The following is a 21,123-nucleotide window of genomic DNA, read 5'->3' as shown; positions in this document are numbered from 1 at the left end:
GATCTGGTCACTTTTCTGCAAACCCATTTTTTGCAAATTTTGACAGGTCGGGGGTCATAAAAAATTAAAAAATATTGACCAAAAATTCGAAAATAAACCAATAATGCAGCTAGATAGATATTTTAACAACAAATTCAGAGAGGTATTCCACTTTTAAATCGGGTAAAAATTTCAAAAGTTTGGGCTAAGCAGTGCTGGGATCTGGTCACTTTTCTGCAAACCCATTTTTTGCAAATTTTGACAGGTCGGGGGTCATAAAAAACTACAAAATATTGACCAAAAATTCGAAAATAAACCAATAATGCAGCTAGATAGATATTTTAACAACAAATTCAGAGAGGTATTCCACTTTTAAATCGGGTAAAAATTTCAAAAGTTTGGGCTAAGCAGTGCTGGGATCTGGTCACTTTTCTGCAAACCCATTTTTTGCAAATTTTGACAGGTCGGGGGTCATAAAAAATTACAAAATATTGACCAAAAATTCGAAAATAAACCAATAATGCAGCTAGATAGATATTTTAATAGCAAATTCAGAGAGGTATTCCACTTTTAAATCGGGTAAAAATTTCAAAAGTTTGGGCTAAGCAGTGCTGATCTGGTCACTTTTCTGCAAACCCATTTTTTTGCAAATTTTGACAGGTCGGGGGTCTTAAAAAATTACAAAATATTGACCAAAAATTCGAAAATAAACCAATAATGCAGCTAGATAGATATTTTAACAACAAATTCAGAGAGGTATTCCACTTTTAAATCGGGTAAAAATTTCAAAAGTTTGGGCTAAGCAGTGCTGGGATCTGGTCACTTTTCTGCAAACCCATTTTTTGCAAATTTTGACAGGTCGGGGGTCATAAAAAAACTACAAAATATTGACCAAAAATTCGAAAATAAACCAATAATGCAGCTAGATAGATATTTTAACAACAAATTCAGAGAGGTATTCCACTTTTAAATCGGGTAAAAATTTCAAAAGTTTGGGCTAAGCAGTGCTGGGATCTGGTCACTTTTCTGCAAACCCATTTTTTGCAAATTTTGACAGGTCGGGGGTCATAAAAACTACAAAATATTGACCAAAAATTCGAAAATAAACCAATAATGCAGCTAGATAGATATTTTAACAACAAATTCAGAGAGGTATTCCACTTTTAAATCGGGTAAAAATTTCAAAAGTTTGGGCTAAGCAGTGCTGGGATCTGGTCACTTTTCTGCAAACCCATTTTTTGCAAATTTTGACAGGTCGGGGGTCATAAAAAATTACAAAATATTGACCAAAAATTCGAAAATAAACCAATAATGCAGCTAGATAGATATTTTAATAGCAAATTCAGAGAGGTATTCCACTTTTAAATCGGGTAAAAATTTCAAAAGTTTGGGCTAAGCAGTGCTGGGATCTGGTCACTTTTCTGCAAACCCATTTTTTGCAAATTTTGACAGGTCGGGGGTCTTAAAAATTACAAAATATTGACCAAAAATTCGAAAATAAACCAATAATGCAGCTAGATAGATATTTTAACAACAAATTCAGAGAGGTATTCCACTTTTAAATCGGGTAAAAATTTCAAAAGTTTGGGCTAAGCAGTGCTGGGATCTGGTCACTTTTCTGCAAACCCATTTTTTGCAAATTTTGACAGGTCGGGGGTCATAAAAAACTACAAAATATTGACCAAAAATTCGAAAATAAACCAATAATGCAGCTAGATAGATATTTTAACAACAAATTCAGAGAGGTATTCCACTTTTAAATCGGGTAAAAATTTCAAAAGTTAGGGCTAAGCAGTGCTGGGATCTGGTCACTTTTCTGCAAACCCATTTTTTGCAAATTTTGACAGGTCGGGGGTCTTAAAAAATTACAAAATATTGACCAAAAATTCGAAAATAAACCAATAATGCAGCTAGATAGATATTTTAACAACAAATTCAGAGAGGTATTCCACTTTTAAATCGGGTAAAAATTTCAAAAGTTTGGGCTAAGCAGTGCTGGGATCTGGTCACTTTTCTGCAAACCCATTTTTTGCAAATTTTGACAGGTCGGGGGGTCATAAAAAACTACAAAATATTGACCAAAAATTCGAAAATAAACCAATAATGCAGCTAGATAGATATTTTAACAACAAATTCAGAGAGGTATTCCACTTTTAAATCGGGTAAAAATTTCAAAAGTTTGGGCTAAGCAGTGCTGGGATCTGGTCACTTTTCTGCAAACCCATTTTTTGCAAATTTTGACAGGTCGGGGGTCATAAAAAACTACAAAATATTGACCAAAAATTCGAAAAATAAACCAATAATGCAGCTAGATAGATATTCGAATAACAAATTCAGAGAGGTATTCCACTTTTAAATCGGGTAAAAATTTCAAAAGTTTGGGCTAAGCAGCGCTGGGATCTGGTCACTTTTCTGCAAACCCATTTTTTGCAAATTTTGACAGGTCGGGGGTCATAAAAAATTACAAAATATTGACCAAAAATTCGAAAATAAACCAATAATGCAGCTAGATAGATATTTTAATAGCAAATTCAGAGAGGTATTCCACTTTTAAATCGGGTAAAAATTTCAAAAGTTTGGGCTAAGCAGTGCTGGGATCTGGTCACTTTTCTGCAAACCCATTTTTTGCAAATTTTGACAGGTCGGGGGTCTTAAAAAATTACAAAATATTGACCAAAAATTCGAAAATAAACCAATAATGCAGCTAGATAGATATTTTAACAACAAATTCAGAGAGGTATTCCACTTTTAAATCGGGTAAAAATTTCAAAAGTTTGGGCTAAGCAGTGCTGGGATCTGGTCACTTTTCTGCAAACCCATTTTTTGCAAATTTTGACAGGTCGGGGGTCATAAAAAACTACAAAATATTGACCAAAAATTCGAAAATAAACCAATAATGCAGCTAGATAGATATTTTAACAACAAATTCAGAGAGGTATTCCACTTTTAAATCGGGTAAAAATTTCAAAAGTTAGGGCTAAGCAGTGCTGGGATCTGGTCACTTTTCTGCAAACCCATTTTTTGCAAATTTTGACAGGTCGGGGGTCTTAAAAAATTACAAAATATTGACCAAAAATTCGAAAATAAACCAATAATGCAGCTAGATAGATATTTTAACAACAAATTCAGAGAGGTATTCCACTTTTAAATCGGGTAAAAATTTCAAAAGTTTGGGCTAAGCAGTGCTGGGATCTGGTCACTTTTCTGCAAACCCATTTTTTGCAAATTTTGACAGGTCGGGGGTCATAAAAAACTACAAAATATTGACCAAAAATTCGAAAATAAACCAATAATGCAGCTAGATAGATATTTTAACAACAAATTCAGAGAGGTATTCCACTTTTAAATCGGGTAAAAATTTCAAAAGTTTGGGCTAAGCAGTGCTGGGATCTGGTCACTTTTCTGCAAACCCATTTTTTGCAAATTTTGCCAGGTCGGGGGTCATAAAAAACTACAAAATATTGACCAAAAAATTCGAAAATAAACCAATAATGCAGCTAGATAGATATTCGAATAACAAATTCAGAGAGGTATTCCACTTTTAAATCGGGTAAAAATTTCAAAAGTTTGGGCTAAGCAGCGCTGGGATCTGGTCACTTTTCTGCAAACCCATTTTTTGCAAATTTTGACAGGTCGGGGGTCATAAAAAATTAAAAAATATTGACCAAAAATTCGAAAATAAACCAATGATGTAGCTAGATAGATATTTTAATAACAAATTCAGAGAGGCATTCCACTTTTAAATCGGGTAAAAATTTCAAAAGTTTGGGCTAAGCAGTGCTGGGATCTGGTCACTTTTCTGCAAACCCATTTTTTGCAAATTTTGACAGGTCGGGGGTCATAAAAAATTACAAAATATTGACCAAAAATTCGAAAATAAACCAATAATGCAGCTAGATAGATATTTTAATAGCAAATTCAGAGAGGTATTCCACTTTTTAAATCGGGTAAAAATTTCAAAAGTTTGGGCTAAGCAGTGCTGGGATCTGGTCACTTTTCTGCAAACCCATTTTTTGCAAATTTTGACAGGTCGGGGGTCTTAAAAAATTACAAAATATTGACCAAAAATTCGAAAATAAACCAATAATGCAGCTAGATAGATATTTTAACAACAAATTCAGAGAGGTATTCCACTTTTAAATCGGGTAAAAATTTCAAAAGTTTGGGCTAAGCAGTGCTGGGATCTGGTCACTTTTCTGCAAACCCATTTTTTGCAAATTTTGACAGGTCGGGGGTCATAAAAAACTACAAAATATTGACCAAAAATTCGAAAATAAACCAATAATGCAGCTAGATAGATATTTTAACAACAAATTCAGAGAGGTATTCCACTTTTAAATCGGGTAAAAATTTCAAAAGTTAGGGCTAAGCAGTGCTGGGATCTGGTCACTTTTCTGCAAACCCATTTTTTGCAAATTTTGACAGGTCGGGGGTCTTAAAAAATTACAAAATATTGACCAAAAATTCGAAAATAAACCAATAATGCAGCTAGATAGATATTTTAACAACAAATTCAGAGAGGTATTCCACTTTTAAATCGGGTAAAAATTTCAAAAGTTTGGGCTAAGCAGTGCTGGGATCTGGTCACTTTTCTGCAAACCCATTTTTTGCAAATTTTGACAGGTCGGGGGTCATAAAAAACTACAAAATATTGACCAAAAATTCGAAAATAAACCAATAATGCAGCTAGATAGATATTCGAATAACAAATTCAGAGAGGTATTCCACTTTTAAATCGGGTAAAAATTTCAAAAGTTTGGGCTAAGCAGTGCTGGGATCTGGTCACTTTTCTGCAAACCCATTTTTTGCAAATTTTGACAGGTCGGGGGTCATAAAAAATTACAAAATATTGACCAAAAATTCGAAAATAAACCAATAATGCAGCTAGATAGATATTTTAATAGCAAATTCAGAGAGGTATTCCACTTTTAAATCGGGTAAAAATTTCAAAAGTTTGGGCTAAGCAGTGCTGGGATCTGGTCACTTTTCTGCAAAACCATTTTTTGCAAATTTTGACAGGTCGGGGGGTTTTAAAAATTACAAAATATTGACCAAAAATTCGAAAATAAACCAATTGAAGTGGCGGGGCGTCCTTCTTGAAGGCAGCAAAAAACTCCTGGTCTGTGACGGCTGGGGGTGTTAGCTGTGGGGGGCAAGAAATCACACACGACGATCGCGAAAAGTAAAAAAAGACTAGAACTTCGATTATGGCGCGGACCGGCCGGGCGTTTATTTCATGCGTTGACGTTTTGGAACTAATTTAAACTAAGCTAAGCTAGGCGCTTGGAGGCGCAGCGGAGACTTCTCGCGCTCGGGGAGTGGAGAGCCTGGACGGCCGAGCGCGACATGCTCCAAGCTTCGGGAGAGGGAGAGTGCGGTGTGGGGAGAAGCTCCGGGAGAGGGAGAGCGGGAGAGGCCTGAACATCCCGCCCCCCCTTGCAACCGCTGGCGTTGCAACATAATTAGCCCTGGTTGCAGGCGCCGGACAGGATCCAGCCGAATATGGTCTTCTGGGCCACCGGCAATCCCTCGGCGACCAGGTGGAATCCTGGTTGGATGACCTTGGCGTAGACATCCGCACCCAGGACCATGGAAATCGACGCCGGCAGATAGAACCGCTTGTCGGCCAGCGGAAGGTCCTTGTAGCGGCCGACGACAGACTCGTCGATCGCTCGGATGGGGGTGCGGACGCCGACGCCGGGCTCGATCTTTAGGACGACATCCAACGCAGCTCCCTCGACGACCTTCGATCGGAGGATCGCCGTGCACACCCTCTCTTTTCCGACATTGGTGGTCGGCAGACGAAGGCTGGACGCCAGGGTGGCGTCGATGCAGCTTTGAGGCGAGCAGGGGTCTATGAGAGCCACGGTGTCCACGATCTTCGGACCCGCCTCCAGGGTGACCAAGGCCGTTGGAAGGACGTTGACGACGTGGTGTTGAAGGAGGGTTGCCAACGTCGGAGCAGCGCGCGCTGCGCGAGTCGAGGGCTCTGGTGTCGAGGATGCTGAGCGCGGTGGAGAAGCAAGCGCTCTGCGAGTTGGCGGATCTTGCCGGCGCGAACGCTGCTGAGAAGCGGAGCCCCTTTTGGAAGGCTTGGAAGGCTCGGTGATGTGGAGCAGCGTGTGATGCTCCTCATCGCACGTTCTGCACCGGTCACCGCTACGGCAGTCCCCTTGCGAATGCTCGTGGGCAAGGCAATTTGCGCAGTACTTATTAACCAGAACTGCCCGTAGCCGCTTCTCCGCGCTCAGCTTGAGGAACCTCTGGCACCTCTTTAGAGGGTGGATCCCCCGGCAGACTCGGCACCGGTAGGACTGCGTGCCTCGAGTCCGCCTGCTCTCCAACACTTGAGCGTTCTGCTTACGCGGAGCCATTGTCTACGGATGTCGGCGTTGGATCATGAAAAAGAAAAAAAACACAGGAAGATGTTTTATAATGGAAAGATTCGGGCCTTACGGACTACGGACAACGAAGTATGGATTACTGGGTAGAAGCTTGGGGAGCCTCTCCGGGAAGGAGAACAATTTTGGCTACTGGACGCCGGACAATGCCGCGCGCCGTCCGGATGTCGACTACGCGGACATTGCCATCGGCTCCAGGAAAGACGGAGTCGATTCTACCGAGTCGCCACTCATTTGAGGGCAGATTGTCGTCTTTGATGACGACCATGTCCCCGACACGCATATTCTCGGTGGGACACTTCCACTTGTTGCGCTTGTGGAGCTCTTTCAGGTATTCATCCTTCCATCGAGCGCGGAATTGCTGATGGAGCGCTTTCAAGTGTTGCCACCTGTTTAATATTGTCTTAGATTCTCCCTTTACTTCGGGCTCCACTATGGATAGAAGAGGGCCGCCGACAAGAAAGTGCCCTGGTGTCAACGCTAGAAGATCAGTGGGATCCTCTGACATGGGAGATAGCGGTCTGGAATTTAGACAAGCTTCAATCTTCGCTAGCAGAGTGGCAAGTTCTTCAAAGGTGTATTTCCGCGTAGCTGTGCATTTATAAAACAATGCCTTGAAGCTCTTGACACCAGCTTCCCATAGGCCTCCCATATGGGGTGCTCCTGGCGGAATGAAATGCCAGTCGAGCTGCTGATGACTATACGCATCAGTCACAGACTCTTTAACGGCCTGGAGAAAATCTCGGGACAGTAATGTGGCAGCGCCAACAAAGGTCTTCCCATTGTCCGACTGCACTTGGCGAGGACACCCTCTTCTGGATACGAACCGAGCGAATGCCGCAAGAAATTTCTCGGTCGTCAGATCTGAAGTAGGCTCCAAATGGATAGCCTTGGTGGAGAAGCAAACGAAAACCAACACATACCCTTTAGTAATAAGGCAGGCTCTGCCAGTGTAATTCTTTATGTCGAAGGGCCCTGCGTAGTCCATACCCGTGTACGTGAATGGGCGGGAGAATGACACTCGTTCTCTTGGCAAATTTCCCATCATCTGACTTTGCAATCGCTTTTTGTAGATCACGCAGACCTTGCAGGCATTGATAACTGCCTTCACCAAGTTTTTGACTCTCGGAACCCAATATCTGGAACGGGTGAGACGTACCACCAACTGATTACCCCCGTGTAGCGTAATGAGATGGGTGAACTTTACCAGAAGCCGAGAGAGTGAACATTCGTACGGGAGGATTATCGGGTGTCGTTCATCGTAACGCAAACTTTCAGAGGCTGTGACACGGCCACATGCCCTTATCAGCCCCTCCTGATCTAGGAAAGGGTTCAAGGAGAGGATCGAACTGGAAGGGGGCACCGGAAGCTTCTGACTCAAGCAGCGATACTCGTTCGTTAAATACCTGCGCTGAGTGCAGAGAATCATGAGCCGCTCGGCGGCGACAAGTTCCTTGGCCTCCAGACGGATCTCTGAAAGCGGCGATTGTTTCTTGCACCGATTGATAAAACGCTGGACATACGCGAGGACCCGCAACGCTCTATCCAATTTGGAAAAACGATCAAGAAAGTCTTCGTTCGGAATATATGCTACGTGGGCTTTGACTGCTCGCTTTTCGATCTCGGTCACGGGAAGGTCGGTCCCCCTGGCTAGGCCATTGGCTGCGTGGCTTTTGCAACCAAGTGGGTCCATGCCACCAGAGAGAACTACCGACAAGCTCTGGAAGGGCTACCCCTCGACTAGCCAAGTCAGCGGGATTATGTTCGGATTGAACGTGTGACCAGTTGGCTGCCTCTGTGGACTGAGTGATCTTCGTCACTCTGTTGGCAACGAAAGTAGTCCAATGGCAAGCTGGTTTTGCTAACCATGCCAACACAATGGTGGAATCGGTCCAGCAGTGGAGACTCGAATTCAGCATCGGCATGCTGGGAAGGATCGCTTCAGCCATTTCGGCTAGCAGTAAAGCTCCGCACAGCTCTAGGCGAGGAAGCGACACAGTTTTGACTGGCGCAACACGCGTCTTGGCGGTGAGCAGGTGTACCATCGTGGTATGTCCCATCTCTACGCGCACGTAGATCGCAGCGCCGTAGGCTTTCTGCGAGGCATCACAAAATCCATGATGCTCTAAGCGGAATTCTGGGCGAAAGGAAACCCATCTTGGAATCCGGACCTGATCAAGGACCGAATAGCTCTGAAGAAAACTGTGCCACCTTTGGCACAACTCCGATGGCAGCTTATCGTCCCACCCCAGCTCCTGAAGCCAAATCTCTTGCATAAAGATCTTGGCACACACAACAAATGGAGCGAGCCAGCCTGCTGGATCAAACAGTTTGGCAATTTGGGAAAGCACCTGGCGTTTTGTGGGGGAGATTTCTGTGGGTAGATCTGGGGGGACGAAGAAAAACTCATCGGACGTCGCTCTCCACCGTACACCGAGAGTCTTGGCTGTACTTTCAGTGTCGAGATCCAGGAAATCGCTGTTCAGAAGATGACCGGCTTGGATATGAGCTAACACCTCTTTGTTGTTGGACGTCCATTTTCTTAACGGAAAGCCCGCGGAGTCTAGGGCACTCTGTAACTCCTTTATTGTGAGCTGAGCATCTTCAGCAGAGTCAGCTCCCGAAAGGACATCGTCTACATACATTGCATTACGAATGACTTTGCTCGCTCTTGGATGGCTGAGCTGCACGTCAGTCGCCAGCTGTTGTAGGACTCGTATCGCCAGGAAGGGCGCACAATTAATCCCGAAAGTTACCGTCTTTAACTCAAAATCTCGAATGTACCCCTCGCTGTTTCGGAATAAAATGCGTTGGAACGGGGTATGCTTCGGGTCTACCCAGATCTGTCGATACATTTTCTCGATATCGGCACTGTAAACGTATCGGAAATATCGCCACTTCAGAATTTGAATGGTCAGATCGGACTGTAAGACCGGGCCAGCATGAAGGATATCATTTAGACTGACCCCATTGTCTGAAGGGCTGGAGGCATTGAACACCACACGAAGCTTGGTGGTCGTACTTTCCGGCTTGAGCACGGCATGATGCGGAAGATAATAACTCGCAGAATCATGGGTAGGAAAGACCTCTTTCATGTGGTTGAGATCGAGATATTCTTGAATGACGGTATCGTACTTAATTTTCTGTTGGCTGTCCCTTTTTAAACGCTGCTCGTTTCTTAAGAATTGAGCCAACGCGAAGGATCTGGAGTGTCCCAGGGCGGACTTTACGTTCTCTGGATCACGGAATGGAAGGTGTACGATATATTTTCCACTAAAGTCTCTCGTGGTTGTCCGGAGGAAATTTTCCTCACAAGCCAAATCAGAATCTTTTGCCATTTTTATTGGCAGATCCTCCACCTCCCAAAACTTGGTGAGAAGTTGATCCAGGTTTGAATCAAATATATGGGAGATTCGAGTGGAGAAAGCGGAAATTTGCTCTTGCCTAGCAGCTGGTATTGGTCCGGTAAGGATCCAACCGAATATGGTCTCTTGACCAAGAAGAGAGCCACAGACGTTTGCTCGGGTGCCGCTTAGGAGTATGGAAGGCAGCAGATCAGCCCCGATTAACACGTCTATTTGTGCACTCTCATAGAATTTCGGGTCTGCCAAAGAAAATTCGGGAAGTTCCCGTAGGAAATGCTGCGGAATTGAGCAGGACGGAAGTTGACCAGCTAATTGCGGAAGGACATACGCCGTCGCGTCTAGTTGCAGGCCAGGCTTGGTCGGAGATCGAATGAAAAATTGGCAGAGCTTTTTGGACTCTGCTGCCAGTGTTTGGCTTAAGCCGGAGACTTGGGCTCGAATGATCTGATGAGGCAACTTAATCAAGTTGAACAGCCGCTCGGTCATGAATGTTGCCTCCGATCCAGAGTCGATCAAGGCACGAGCCTTGAAGGTTGATCCCAAATGGCAAACGTCAATAATGGCGGTGCCCAGCAAGACGGATCTATGACCCGTGGCAAGATAATTTTGCACCGTGGAGGTTGCGGCACTGGTAGTCGCTGGAGCGGTCGTAGTTGGTCTTGACCTGGGCGAAGAAGTTGAAGTTGGAGTCGAGAGCGTTGGAGACGCGTTACCTCGATGGAGAAGCGTGTGATGGCGGCCGCGGCACGTGAAGCAACTATGAGTGCTGTCACAGTCCCGTAGCTGATGTCCTCGTGCAAAGCAGTTCAGACACAGCTTTTTGCCTTTGATATACGCGGACCGCTCATCGACAGACATCCGGAGAAACCGTGCGCATGTCCGCACTGGATGGTTTTCTCGATTGCACAAGTCGCACCCTCTACCTCTGGGTACTACTCTTGCTTCAAAGGAGTGGATTCTGCTTGCCGTGGAATTAGAGGCTGCCGCTCTGGGCTGAGGCTGACTAGAGCCTGACGGACGGACATCATCTATGGCCTCTAGTGTCCTGTGACGCTCAGTGAGGAAGTTATTTAACTCCTGCCACGTGGGAACATCGACCTTGTTGTGGAGCGACTGCTCCCAGAGGGAAAGTGTCAACTTTGGAAGTTTGGCGGAGACCATATAAACTAATAGGCAATCCCAATTGTCGGTGCTAATATCGCTCGTTTCTAAAGCGGTAAGGCAACTCTGGATGGTGTCTTGAAGCTCTCGCAAAGCTGGCCCAGATTCCTGAGTGATGGACTGCACATTGAACAGTATTTTCAAATGACTGTTTACTAACAACCGTTTGTTTTCGAAACGCTTAGTTAGGTTATCCCAGGCTGAGCGAAAACCATCGTTAGTTAAAGGCGACTTTGCCACAATTGTGTGTGCTTCGCCACTCGTTTTGGAATTCAGGTGGAACAATTTCTCGACCGGCGTCAATCTTGGATTGTTAATATAGATTGCCGTGAAAAGGTCCCTAAACGTCGGCCAGCGAAGATAATCGCCGGTGAAGACCTCGGTATCACACGGAGGTAGCCGACAACCTGAAGGAACGTAGGTCTGGGACGGATCAGCTTGTGTTTGGGGGGTTCGTGGAGCTTGCGCAATAAGATCCTCTATATTCGCACCACACCTTTCGTAGACGCCGTAGCAATAATTATATTTCGCTCGGAGAATTGGCAAGCTGTCAGCTGCACTGTCTCCGGCTGAAATCAGGCGTACATTGCACTCATCGTACTCTTTTTTGATGCGCTCCCACAATGCTCGGACCTCTTCGCGTCGGATATTTAGCATGGACATGCTCGGGGGAGTCGGCGACGGAGTGTTGCATCTCGCTTCGAATTCACTGAGTCGATCTGAAACCTCAATGAATTGATTCAGCGCAAGATCGGACGCAGCTAGAGCCATTTTTGTCTCGGAACGAGTGAGCCTTGCCTGGGGAGAGGGAGTCTTACTGGAAGGTTTAGGTGTGGGCGGCTTGACAACAATTTTCGGAGTTTTTGTTGATGGAATGGGAGATTTTTTATTCCCACCTTCACTGGACATGCCAAAAAACGAACCCTCGGTTGGGAAACGAGTGTACTGGTCGTGAGAAACAAATTTTAGACCTTTGTTGCTGGAATTGCACTCTTGAAAAAATTTGTATTTAGCTGACTTGTGGAATTTGTCTCGCTAGAGGGAGACGGTCTATGGAAGCGACGATAAATTAAAAAGGAATATATGCCCAGTGGAAACGGGGTATATTTAATATGCACAGGAGCGAAAAAAACCCAGAATAATTAAATAATATTTATTCTTAATGTTATTAAGAATATTATAATTAGTATATTTATAATTCGGATATGTGATTATTATTTTGTGTGTGTTTTATTTATTTTTAGAAAATAATACCAACTGTGGTACAGACAAAAAAACCAAAACGGGTAGTTTATTCGAAGAATGGAAGTTAATTATTTATCCAAAATAATTTATTTGCAAATATTTAATTTCTGAGCTATCAACAAACGGTGTGCCGTACGGAGTGACGTTCACACTTAAATTTTTTGGAACCAGACAAAGAAATAAATTTTATTTATTTTTAATTATTGTATGTTGCTGGACAAAAAAACAAATCAAATAATAAAAAAATTAATTTCCAATTATTTTGGTATTTTTAATTTTAATTTGACTGGAATATTAATTATGTGTTGTTATTGGAGTTGGAATTTATTTATTGCAGCTCAGAAATAATTTATTTTATCTTTGGAAAAAATTTATATGTTTAAGACCTTGCACTGGATGTCGTGCAACGGCTCCCTAATGGGTATGGGTGTATATGTGTATATTGGTATGCTGGATTTGGATATAAGTGTATATATGTACATATATATGTGCGTTTGTGCAGTTCGCGCTCACGCCAAAAAATGTTAGAAATAAAACACACTGCAGCCAACAAAGTTTTCCGAGTCGGTGGTGGATTTTAATTATTTATTTTATTCTACGCGGAGGCCGACGGAAAACTTTTAATGTTGGTATATTTTCGCTGTAGGAAGTAGAAAATATGTATGGAGTATATTGAATATATTTGGAGATATATTTATGTATGTGCGTTCGTGCAATTCGCGCTCACGCAAAAAAATGTTGGAAATAAAAAACACACTGAAACCAACAAAGTTTTCCTTGTCGGTGGTGGATTGTAATTATTTATTTTATGCTACACGGAGGCCGACGGAAAACTTTAAATGTTGGTATATTTTCGCTGTAGGAAGTAGAAAATATGTATGATGTATATGGAATATATTTGGATAATTATGTATGTATGTATTTTTATTTTTGGCGGAAAATTTTATTAAAAAATATTGCCGGCGGGTATGTGTTGAGCTTTCGATTTTAATTAAGTGGACTGTATTGCAAGAAAAGGTGTGCAAAATATTTAGCGTAGGACTGCAGTGAAAAAACACTTTGAAAATGGGGGGCCCTTTTTCGGCAGAACACTTGGAATTTTTTCACAGAAATTATTTCTTCACTGTTCACTTCGAATATTTTGCACACTTTACACTTGTCGTTAAATTTTGGATTTTTCACTTTTATTGGTTTTCGGAATTTGCACTTTTATTAAAGTTTGCAATTTTAGCTCTTTATTAAAGTTTTGGAATTTTGCTCATTTGATGTATGTATACTTGTATGTACATACATATGTGTACGGTTTCACTTTGATGTACGGGCCAAAGAGGAATTGGAGGAATATGGCGGCACGATCAAAGAAAAACGGAAAAATGGAATAGATCTTAATAATTGCCGTTTTCGGATTAAATCGGACTTGGATTTTTAGAAAAAATCATGCAGAAAGTCAAACGAAACAGTGTTTTCGAGTGGCTGACTGCAGACCGGCAAATTAATATATGTAGATCTTCGTACTTATCTTGAGCAATTTCGGGCGCTGATCGAATCCGGCTCGAAGGACCAAAAAATGAAGTGGCGGGGCGTCCTTCTTGAAGGCAGCAAAAAACTCCTGGTCTGTGACGGCTGGGGGTGTTAGCTGTGGGGGCAAGAAATCACACACGACGATCGCGAAAAGTAAAAAAGACTAGAACTTCGATTATGGCGCGGACCGGCCGGGCGTTTATTTCATGCGTTGACGTTTTGGAACTAATTTAAGCTAAGCTAAGCTAGGCGCTTGGAGGCGCAGCGGAGACTTCTCGCGCTCGGGGAGTGGAGAGCCTGGACGGCCGAGCGCGACATGCTCCAAGCTTCGGGAGAGGGAGAGTGCGGTGTGGGGAGAAGCTCCGGGAGAGGGAGAGCGGGAGAGGCCTGAACATGCAGCTAGATAGATATTTTAACAACAAATTCAGAGAGGTATTCCACTTTTAAATCGGGTAAAAATTTCAAAAGTTTGGGCTAAGCAGTGCTGGGATCTGGTCACTTTTCTGCAAACCCATTTTTTGCAAATTTTGACAGGTCGGGGGTCATAAAAAACTACAAAATATTGACCAAAAATTCGAAAATAAACCAATAGTGCAGCTAGATAGATATTTTAACAACAAATTCAGAGAGGTATTCCACTTTTAAATCGGGTAAAAATTTCAAAAGTTAGGGCTAAGCAGTGCTGGGATCTGGTCACTTTTCTGCAAACCCATTTTTTTTGACAAAGGCGGGGAAAAAAAAAAAATATTGACCAAAAATTCGAAAATAAACCAATAATGCAGCTAGATAAATATTTTAAAAAAAAAAATAGAGAGGTATTCCACTTTTAAATCGGGTAAAAATTTCAAAAGTTTGGGCTAAAGTGGTGGGATCTGGTCACTTTTCTGCAAACCCATTTTTTGCAAATTTTGACAGGTCGGGGGTCATAAAAAACTACAAAATATTGACCAAAAATTCGAAAATAAACCAATAATGCAGCTAGATAGATATTTTAATAACAAATTCAGAGAGGTATTCCACTTTTAAATCGGGTAAAAATTTCAAAAGTTTGGGCTAAGCAGTGCTGGGATCTGGTCACTTTTCTGCAAACCCATTTTTTTGCAAATTTTGACAGGTCGGGGGTCATAAAAAACTACAAAATATTGACCAAAAATTCGAAAATAAACCAATAATGCAGCTAGATAGATATTCGAATAACAAATTCAGAGAGGTATTCCACTTTTAAATCGGGTAAAAATTTCAAAAGTTTGGGCTAAGCAGCGCTGGGATCTGGTCACTTTTCTGCAAACCCATTTTTTGCAAATTTTGACAGGTCGGGGGTCATAAAAAATTAAAAAATATTGACCAAAAATTCGAAAATAAACCAATGATGTAGCTAGATAGATATTTTAATAACAAATTCAGAGAGGCATTCCACTTTTAAATCGGGTAAAAATTTCAAAAGTTTGGGCTAAGCAGTGCTGGGATCTGGTCACTTTTCTGCAAACCCATTTTTTGCAAATTTTGACAGGTCGGGGGTCATAAAAAATTACAAAATATTGACCAAAAATTCGAAAATAAACCAATAATGCAGCTAGATAGATATTTTAATAGCAAATTCAGAGAGGTATTCCACTTTTAAATCGGGTAAAAATTTCAAAAGTTTGGGCTAAGCAGTGATGGGATCTGGTCACTTTTCTGCAAACCCATTTTTTGCAAATTTTGACAGGTCGGGTGTCATAAAAAACTACAAAATATTGACCAAAAATTCGAAAATAAACCAATAATGCAGCTAGATAGATATTTTAACAACAAATTCAGAGAGGTATTCCACTTTTAAATCGGGTAAAAATTTCAAAAGTTAGGGCTAAGCAGTGCTGGGATCTGGTCACTTTTCTGCAAACCCATTTTTTGCAAATTTTGACAGGTCGGGGGTCATAAAAAATTACAAAATATTGACCAAAAATTCGAAAATAAACCAATAATGCAGCTAGATAGATATTTTAACAACAAATTCAGAGAGGTATTCCACTTTTAAATCGGGTAAAAATTTCAAAAGTTTGGGCTAAGCAGTGCTGGGATCTGGTCACTTTTCTGCAAACCCATTTTTTGCAAATTTTGACAGGTCGGGGGTCATAAAAAACTACAAAATATTGACCAAAAATTCGAAAATAAACCAATAATGCAGCTAGATAGATATTCGAATAACAAATTCAGAGAGGTATTCCACTTTTAAATCGGGTAAAAATTTCAAAAGTTTGGGCTAAGCAGCGCTGGGATCTGGTCACTTTTCTGCAAACCCATTTTTTGCAAATTTTGACAGGTCGGGGGTCATAAAAAATTAAAAAATATTGACCAAAAATTCGAAAACAAACCAATGATGTAGCTAGATAGATATTTTAATAACAAATTCAGAGAGGCATTCCACTTTTAAATCGGGTAAAAATTTCAAAAGTTATGGGATAAGCAGTGCTGGGATCTGGTCACTTTTCTGCAAACCCATTTTTTTGCAAATTTTGACAGGTCGGGGGTCATAAAAAATTACAAAATATTGACCAAAAATTCGAAAATAAACCAATAATGCAGCTAGATAGATATTTTAACAACAAATTCAGAGAGGTATTCCACTTTTAAATCGGGTAAAAATTTCAAAAGTTTGGGCTAAGCAGTGCTGGGATCTGGTCACTTTTCTGCAAACCCATTTTTTGCAAATTTTGACAGGTCGGGGGTCATAAAAAACTACAAAATATTGACCAAAAATTCGAAAATAAACCAATAATGCAGCTAGATAGATATTTTAACAACAAATTCAGAGAGGTATTCCACTTTTAAATCGGGTAAAAATTTCAAAAGTTTGGGCTACGCAGTGCTGGGATCTGGTCACTTTTCTGCAAACCCATTTTTCGCAAATTTTGACAGGTCGGGGGTCATAAAAAATTACAAAATATTGACCAAAAATTCGAAAATAAACCAATAATGCAGCTAGATAGATATTTTAATAACAAATTCAGAGAGGTATTCCACTTTTAAATCGGGTAAAAATTTCAAAAGTTTGGGCTTTGCAGTGCTGGGATCTGGTCACTTTTCTGCAAACCCATTTTTTGCAAATTTTGACAGGTCGGGGGTCATAAAAAACTACAAAATATTGACCAAAAATTCGAAAATAAACCAATAATGCAGCTAGATAGATATTCGAATAACAAATTCAGAGAGGTATTCCACTTTTAAATCGGGTAAAAATTTCAAAAGTTATGGGCTAAGCAGTGCTGGGATATGGCCACTTTTCTGCAAACCCATTTTTTGGAAATTTTGACAGGTCGGGGGTCATAAAAAATTACAAAATATTGACCAAAAATTCGAAAATAAACCAATAATGCAGCTAGATAGATATTCGAATAACAAATTCAGAGAGGTATTCCACTTTTAAATCGGGTAAAAATTTCAAAAGTTATGGGCTAAGCAGTGCCGGGATCTGGTCACTTTTCTGCAAACCCATTTTTTGCAAATTTTGACAGGTCGGGGGTCATAAAAAATTACGAAACATTGACCAAAAATTCGAAAATAAACCAATGATGTAGCTAGATAGATATTTTAATAACAAATTCAGAGAGACATTCCACTTTTAAATCGGGTAAAAATTTCAAAAGGTATGGGCTAAGCAGTGCTGGGATCTGGTCACTTTTCTGCAAACCCATTTTTTTGCAAATTTTGACAGGTCGGGGGTCATAAAAAATTAAAAAGTATTGACCAAAAATTCGAAAATAAACCAATAATGCAGCTAGATAGATATTTTAACAACAAATTCAGAGAGGTATTCCACTTTTAAATCGGGTAAAAATTTTAAAAGTTTGGGCTAAGCAGTGCTGGGATCTGGTCACTTTTCTGCAAACCCATTTTTTGCAAATTTTGACAGGTCGGGGGTCATAAAAAATGACGAAACATTGACCAAAAATTCGAAAATAAACCAATGATGTAGCTAGATAGATATTTTAATAACAAATTCAGAGAGGCATTCCACTTTTAAATCGGGTAAAAATTTCAAAAGTTATGGGATAAGCAGTGCTGGGATCTGGTCACTTTTCTGCAAACCCATTTTTTTGCAAATTTTGACAGGTTGGGGGTCATAAAAAATTAAAAAATATTGACCAAAAATTCGAAAATAAACCAATGATGCAGCTAGATAGATATTTTAACAACAAATTCAGAGAGGTATTCCACTTTTAAATCGGGTAAAAATTTCAAAAGTTTGGGCTAAGCAGCGCTGGGATCTGGTCACTTTTCTGCAAACCCATTTTTTGCAAATTTTGACAGGTCGGGGGTCATAAAAAATTAAAAAATATTGACCAAAAAATTCGAAAATAAACCAATAATGCAGCTAGATAGATATTTTAATAACAAATTCAGAGAGGTATTCCACTTTTAAATCGGGTAAAAATTTCAAAAGTTATGGGCTAAGCAGTGCTGGGTTCTGGTCACTTTTCTGCAAACCCATTTTTTTGCAAATTTTGACAGGTCGGGGGTCATAAAAAATTACAAAATATTGACCAAAAATTCGAAAATCAACCAATAATGCAGCTAGATAGATATTTTAATAACAAATTCAGAGAGGTATTCCACTTTTAAATCGGGTAAAAATTTCAAAAGTTTGGGCTTAGCAGTGCTGGGATCTGGTCACTTTTCTGCAAACCCATTTTTTGCAAATTTTGACAGGTCGGGGGTCATAAAAAATTACAAAATATTGACCAAAAATTCGAAAATAAACCAATAATGCAGCTAGATAGATATTTTAATAACAAATTCAGAGAGGTATTCCACTTTTAAATCGGGTAAAAATTTCAAAAGTTTGGGCTTTGCAGTGCTGGGATCTGGTCACTTTTCTGCAAACCCATTTTTTGCAAATTTTGACAGGTCGGGGGTCATAAAAAACTACAAAATATTGACCAAAAATTCGAAAATAAACCAATAATGCAGCTAGATAGATATTCGAATAACAAATTCAGAGAGGTATTCCACTTTTAAATCGGGTAAAAATTTCAAAAGTTTGGGCTAAGCAGTGCTGGGATCTGGTCACTTTTCTGCAAACCCATTTTTTGCAAATTTTGACAGGTCGGGGGTCATAAAAAATGACGAAACATTGACCAAAAAATTCGAAAATAAACCAATGATGTAGCTAGATAGATATTTTAATAACAAATTCAGAGAGGCATTCCACTTTTAAATCGGGTAAAAATTTCAAAAGTTATGGGATAAGCAGTGCTGGGATCTGGTCACTTTTCTGCAAACCCATTTTTTTGCAAATTTTGACAGGTCGGGGGTCATAAAAAATTACAAAATATTGACCAAAAATTCGAAAATAAACCAATAATGCAGCTAGATAGATATTTTAACAACAAATTCAGAGAGGTATTCCACTTTTAAATCGGGTAAAAATTTCAAAAGTTTGGGCTAAGCAGTGCTGGGATCTGGTCACTTTTCTGCAAACCCATTTTTTGCAAATTTTGACAGGTCGGGGGTCATAAAAAATTACAAAATATTGACCAAAAATTCGAAAATAAACCAATAATGCAGCTAGATAGATATTTTAACAACAAATTCAGAGAGGTATTCCACTTTTAAATCGGGTAAAAATTTCAAAAGTTTGGGCTAAGCAGTGCTGGGATCTGGTCACTTTTCTGCAAACCCATTTTTTGCAAATTTTGACAGGTCGGGGGTCATAAAAAATTACAAAATATTGACCAAAAATTCGAAAATAAACCAATAATGCAGCTAGATAGATATTTTAATAACAAATTCAGAGAGGTATTCCACTTTTAAATCGGGTAAAAATTTCAAAAGTTTGGGCTTTGCAGTGCTGGGATCTGGTCACTTTTCTGCAAACCCATTTTTTGCAAATTTTGACAGGTCGGGGGTCATAAAAAACTACAAAATATTGACCAAAAATTCGAAAATAAACCAATAATGCAGCTAGATAGATATTCGAATAACAAATTCAGAGAGGTATTCCACTTTTAAATCGGGTAAAAATTTCAAAAGTTTGGGCTAAGCAGTGCTGGGATCTGGTCACTTTTCTGCAAACCCATTTTTTGCAAATTTTGACAGGTCGGGGGTCATAAAAAATGACGAAACATTGACCAAAAATTCGAAAATAAACCAATGATGTAGCTAGATAGATATTTTAATAACAAATTCAGAGAAGCATTCCACTTTTAAATCGGGTAAAAATTTCAAAAGTTATGGGATAAGCAGTGCTGGGATCTGGTCACTTTTCTGCAAACCCATTTTTTTGCAAATTTTGACAGGTCGGGGGTCATAAAAAATTAAAAAATATTGACCAAAAATTCGAAAATAAACCAATAATGCAGCTAGATAGATATTTTAACAACAAATTCAGAGAGGTATTCCACTTTTAAATCGGGTAAAAATTTCAAAAGTTTGGGCTAAGCAGTGCTGGGATCTTGTCACTTTTCTGCAAACCCATTTTTTGCAAATTTTGACAGGTCGGGGGTCATAAAAAATTACAAAATATTGACCAAAAATTCGAAAATAAACCAATAATGCAGCTAGATAGATATTTTAACAACAAATTCAGAGAGGTATTCCACTTTTAAATCGGGTAAAAATTTCAAAAGGTTTGGGATAAGCAGTACTGGGATCTGGTCACTTTTCTGCAAACCCATTTTTTGCAAATTTTAACAAGTCGGGGGTCATAAAAAACTACAAAATATTGACCAAAAATTCGAAAATAAACCAATAATGCAGCTAGATAGATATTTTAATAACAAATTCAGAGAGGTATTCCACTTTTAAATCGGGTAAAAATTTCAAAAGTTATGGGCTAAGCAGTGCTGGGTTCTGGTCACTTTTCTGCAAACCCATTTTTTTGCAAATTTTGACAGGTCGGGGGTCATAAAAAATAACAAAATATTGACCAAAAATTCGAAAATAAACCAATAATGCAGCTAGATAGATATTTTAACAACAAATTCAGAGAGGTATTCCACTTTTAAATCGGGTAAAAATTTCAAAAGTTTGGGCTAAGCAGTGCTGGGATCTGGTCACTTTTCTGCAAACCCATTTTTTGCAAATTTTGACAGGTCGGGGGTCATAAAAAACTACAAAATATTGACCAAAAATTCGAAAATAAACCAATAATGCAGCTAGATAGATATTTTAACAACAAATTCAGAGAGGTATTCCACTTTAAAATCGGGTAAAAATTTCAAAAGTTTGGGCTTTGCAGTGCTGGGATCTTGTCACTTTTCTGCAAACCCATTTTTTGCAAATTTTAACAAGTCGGGGGTCATAAAAAACTACAAAATATTGACCAAAAATTCGAAAATAAACCAATAATGCAGCTATTTAGATATTCGAATAACAAATTCAGAGAGGTATTCCACTTTTAAATCGGGTAAAAATTTCAAAAGTTTGGGCTAAGCAGTGCTGGGATCTGGTCACTTTTCTGCAAACCCATT

At 39.8% G+C, this 21,123-nt stretch overlaps 1 pseudogene; it reads right to left on the bottom strand.

The window, feature by feature from the left end:
- Window positions 1-6,868: 6,868 nt before the first annotated feature.
- LOC122320642 lies at window positions 6,869-11,687 on the bottom strand (annotated as a pseudogene).
- Between the last annotated feature and the right edge of the window lie 9,436 nt (window positions 11,688-21,123).

The sequence above is a fragment of the Drosophila ficusphila genome, unplaced genomic scaffold (assembly GCF_018152265.1).
Source record: "Drosophila ficusphila isolate 14025-0441.05 unplaced genomic scaffold, ASM1815226v1 contig_682, whole genome shotgun sequence".
NCBI classification, from domain to species: Eukaryota; Metazoa; Arthropoda; class Insecta; order Diptera; family Drosophilidae; genus Drosophila; species Drosophila ficusphila.
The sequence above is the reverse complement of the archived record's forward strand: the minus strand, read 5'-3'. Positions and strand labels throughout refer to the sequence as shown.